Source organism: Rhagoletis zephyria, unplaced genomic scaffold (assembly GCF_001687245.7).
Source record: "Rhagoletis zephyria isolate East Lansing unplaced genomic scaffold, Rhagoletis_zephyria_1.1 Rzeph_scaffold_04259, whole genome shotgun sequence".
NCBI lineage: Eukaryota > Metazoa > Arthropoda > Insecta > Diptera > Tephritidae > Rhagoletis > Rhagoletis zephyria.
Genome location: NW_016161342.1, coordinates 17,005 through 22,170, shown reverse-complemented (window position 1 = coordinate 22,170; position 5,166 = coordinate 17,005). Strand labels below are relative to the sequence as shown.

The 5,166-nt window shown below is 38.2% G+C and overlaps 1 pseudogene; it reads left to right on the top strand.

The window, feature by feature from the left end:
* Positions 1–4,072: 4,072 nt before the first annotated feature.
* Positions 4,073–4,945, top strand: LOC108370466 (syntaxin-5-like; annotated as a pseudogene).
* Positions 4,946–5,166: the final 221 nt, after the last annotated feature.

The window sequence follows — 5,166 nt, the reverse complement described above, 5'->3', positions numbered from 1 at the left end:
TCAAACTTCAAAAAAAAATTGTTATCAAAATTTCAATTTTTTTATTTTGAAATTTAGAAAATTTTCGGGTATGCAGCTTTGTAGCCCATTCAATGAAGTACACTAAAGTGCAAGTTTCTAGTCATTAAAAATTACCGTTGAATTTTTAGATTTTTTTTGTGGAGGGTGTTCGCATTTTCTTCCATATAACACATGATCACAATTTTTTTTGTATGAAAAAAAAACAGCAACACCCCCACAAAAAAAAATCTATAAAATCAATGGTAATTTTTAACAACTTGAAACTTGCACTTTCTTATACTATAATTGAATGGACTACAATACTGCATACCCGAAATTTTTTTTTTTAAATATTCTAATTAAAAATTTGGATGACCATTTCTTTAAGTTTGATTCGTTTTTTTGCAATTTGTGCAAGCTTTTAAACTTTTATTATTGTGGTTCTTGTTACAGATTGAATTATATTTTAAATTAAAATCATTAAAAATAAATAAACATAATTTGCAAACAATATCATATTGAATTTCGTTGCTAATTAGTTGATCGCATCTGAATGTATATATGTATGTACATACTTACATATGTACATATGTACCCAATACACATACTCCAAAATCATTTATTGATAACGTTCTTGCACATGCACATAATATTACATATATGTAAGTACATACTAACTTTCTTCTTATTTGGGGCTGACAAACTTTAACTTAAGAGTCGACTTTATTTCGTCTACTAATATGCCCCAATAGTTTTGGAGTCAAATGAAAATGCATTTTCTACGCATACGTATGTACATGCTCCATTAATTGATAACGTTTTTGCATGCATATATATGTATGTGCATATTACTGCCAAAAAAACTACGAACATGCATATAAATGTACATATGTACAAATCACGGCAGCATACATACATATATATGCACATAATTACACGTATACTCAAATACAACAATAACTATTTCATTCATAAACGCATTCGCATATTTCTCAAGGTCAAGATCATTCCATTCATAAATACTACAGCAGCACATCTCCCCGCAAATTCATCACCAACAAGCGCAACTTTGTCAATCCGACACAAAAATTATAAAATCTTAAAATGAAGAAATCTCGGCCAGCCAAGTGAAAAGTGGCAATTATTTCTCTATAACCAGTATTTTTCTGCTGATAACGGTTGTGCAATAGTCAAGGAGTGGGTGGGGGTTTAACTGTAGTATGCTTTTGCCTTTGTTGCAATTGGAATGACTCGTACTGGTGACCGGTTGGCAGGTGGATTAACGCCTCGGCGTTCCTCCACCTGTTTGGTGGGCTCAGTGTGAGTTAGTCTATTGCTGCCAATTCTCAGCTGCAACTGTTCCACCCTCGCCATGAACATGACTTTTGCACTCTGATATCCGCTCTAAAATGTGGCAAAAACAAACCCGTTGCATATGGAAGTGCTGCCTGACATTTTGTGTTTCGAATTTATCATTCGCGTTTGTCCATTTGAGCGGCATTGCAGAGTAGGAGGTGCACTCGCGATCCTCTCACATTTTGGTGTATGTCTCTTCGGAGGTTTTCGCTGAGTGTGTGGGGAGGCGAATTGTTCCAATCACTCTCAATATTGCTCTCATTTGGTGGACGTGTGGATTCTTTTCCCCTTATGTTGGCAGTAAGTCTGTATGTGACAAAACCAAAATCGCAATTTGGCGATTTTAAACAAATAAATCTTTTAAGATTTGCAGCTACGGCTGAATTAAATTGTACAACGATGGCTATGCTGTCGCCATTCGTACAATTGGCACGCCAATCTGCGGCGATCTGCGAGTGGTTCCATACTTCTTCGCAACGTCAGGTGTATGGCACGCCTACCCCCAAATGCGCCAAAGCATTCACTCAAAAACCTTAGCTTAGATCCGTCGCTCATTTTTCCTCCAGAAATGTTGCGACGATCTAAGCTATCTCAAAACAAGAACAAATATTTCTCATTTTGCGATAGCCAATTGTAGTATTTAATCCCATCGTATATTTGCTGAGAGCGCCAAAATGTGGAGGATCTGGCCCATATTTCGGATGAATGGCGGTGGGTAGTACCACCAGCTAAGATTTTAGAAGAATCACTGCATTGCGAGCTTAGACATTCCAGTTCAAAATGAGAAATATTTGTTCTGAAGACTGCCTTTTTTCAGAATTCCTATAGGAACATATATATACATACATTCACACATATATGTACTAAAATTTTTGTAAATATTTAGCATTAAGCTTGGCAAAAGAAAAAAGAAGTAAAAACAAACACAAAAAATATACCTTGAAAAGGAATAATAAAAACAAAGGGGGCTTAAAACAAAAAAGAACAAAAGTCCTCACAACAAAATTTTTACTGTATTGCTTTTTAGAATTTTAGAGTTGCGGTAGTTATGTTGTAAGTTTAGTATTAGGGAATTTACAAGGGTTTACACCTAGTCAGTAGTAGTAGTTCAGATATCCTTGCGTAAGTTCATACAGGGTCTCTAAGAACTCCCTAATGGGTAACTTGCACCCACTCTTTTCTAGATGGTAAATATTAGCGATCTGCGCTAGCATTAGAATATGCATGGTTATGAACAAATGCCTCTAGAAATCTCGTTTTTGATGTGCAGCTCCGTCAATCTCGTAAGCGCCTTTAAAAGAAACGACGGAGGAATGATTGGTCCGTGGGATATATGAGGGGCCTTACCTGCCTTAGGTATAACAAAGTAACTCTGCCCACCCTCCAAAACTTCGGGATAGCCCGCGACCCGGCACCTCTGCTGAATTTTTTAGCTGCGCAGGTGTGATGTCATCTGAACTCATAGTCTTAAAGAGGTTCAATAATTTGGTAGCACAAAGCAGGCAGTGCTCGCTGGGGCTCACTGAATCCTGCAGTTTTCATACTGGCTAGCTAGTTTCGGATTGCTCGGAAAATGAGCGTTCGGGCTAATCGCCTTATGTCCTGCCTTGTCCTTCAAGTGCCCTAGGTGAATATGATTTCTAACGAGAACTCATCTAAATCCCGAGGATTCGTATCTCTTTGTCGTTCCTAATTTGGGATTGATATTTCCTAAGTCCAATCATATATCGTCGGAGTCTAAGCGATTTCTTCTGGCTTGGTTAAGCAGGTGCTCACTTGAAGTAATTGGTTCTGAAAAAGTCGTGAACTTGCCCCAAAATGATCTCGAACAAGTCTTGAAACGGCCCCGAAATGGTCCATTATCAAGAATGATAGAATACAAGATTGCGCCAATCGAGCTCAATAAGAAAAAGAAGAAGAATAGAACAGCTGGGGCGAAATTGAAAGGTTTGTTTACAAAGTGCATAATAAATCGCGGATTTACGGAATTATTTAATTTTAAATGGTAAGTTGGTTGTTTAAAAGTAAATAATGTGTACTTATTAAATGCAATGCAAATCGCTGAAAGTGTTAAAACACTGCAATCATTAGTAATTGAACAAATACCAGCGGGCAGCCAGCGGGTCAGTTGCTGGTAACAATTTGCAGAACGATTCCACGGTGATCGTTGCATCGTCGTCAATTAGTGAAATCAGTAACCAAGCTTTTAAAATAAAGGAAAACCTCCTACTCCGCTATACATATAATTAGACTGCTTTTACACAGTTCAAGTATTGAATTCAATTCTGCTCGCTTGTTGAAGAGAGGGGTTGAGAAGAAAAGGGACGAGTACACATGCGTCTGTACCGTCAAGTCGTTTCAACTTTCTTGCTTTGCTTTTGGCATTTTCGTTGCTTCCCATTTAAAGAACCGAAAACTTGAATTCAACAGAATTGAAACGTGTAAAAGCAAATAGAAAACACAAAAGAGAATGAGCAAGAATTGCTTTCAAGTACTTGAATCATGTAAATCGGGTGTTACTTTCATTATTTAGCTTTTTTTCCGGCAGCCGCAACAAACGCTGGCCCAAGCCTGCAAATTGTTGCCAGCAACTGACCCGCTGGCTGCCCACTGGCATTTGTTCAACTACTCAAAAATGCACTTTGTAAACAAACCTTTTGGGTGTTGGCCACATCAAGCGGCTCATCTGAATCAAATAAAAAGGCTGTTAGATGTAATGCAGCAACGTGCTCCCGATGTTGAACATCAGTTCAAAGAAAAGTCAAATGAGTTGGAAATGGCGCAGCTTATCATACGCCAGTTGTCGGATAAGCCCAATGTAAACCAAGGCCGCAATCGTATAGAGACCTTTACGCAGACGCAGTTTATGTACGAGCAACAGATTAGAGACTTACAAGTAAGTTAGAAGTAGAAGTGCATTTGAAGATGTTTACATTATTATGTTTACGCATTTCTTACAGGCAATGGTGCAACAATTGACGTATGCCAAAGAAAGGAATTTATGATGGTCACAAATATATTGGCAAAAACATAGCAAGTGCATATGCCAAGTTGGAAAAATTGACAATGCGTGAGTATAAAATGAATAGGTGTTTTTAATTATAAATATTACTTTACCTTTTCTTTTGCAGTGGCCAAAAAGAAGAGTCTTTTTGATGATCGACCGCAATTGACTTACATCATGGTGTATGCGTTACAATCTAAATTAGCCAGCATGGGCACCGACTTCAAACAGATACTAGAAGTGCGTATAGAAAATCTCAAACAACAAAAAGCGCGTCGGGATCAATTCGGGCAGTCACCAATTGCTGCTAGCACTGTTCGCTCGAGTACAGCGAAACAGGGCTCCTTGCTGTTAAGCGAAGAGAATACGGCCGTAAGCATTGACATGACCGCAAGTGATACAACACCATTGCTGGGTGCAGTCGGAGGTAGTGGAATACAGACGCAGCAGCAGATTGCATTATATGATGACTCCGATAGTTACGTGCAACAGCGGGCTGAGACTATGCAGAACATTGAATCGACTATTGTCGAGCTAGGCGGTATATTTCAACAGTCAGCACATATGGTTAAGGAGCAAGAATGATAGAATACAAGATTGCGCCAATCGAGCGGAGAGTAACTGGCCGTGACGTCAATAAATACCAGAATGAGAGAGCAAGACGAACAGAATGAGAGAGCAAGACAAGAAAAAGAGGAAGCATCGAACAAAAGGCAGTATTGCCAAGTTTTCAATTTGAAAAAGCACCAAATATTTATTGGTGTATTTTATGGACTTTATATGCATACATAATTATATTGTAAGGA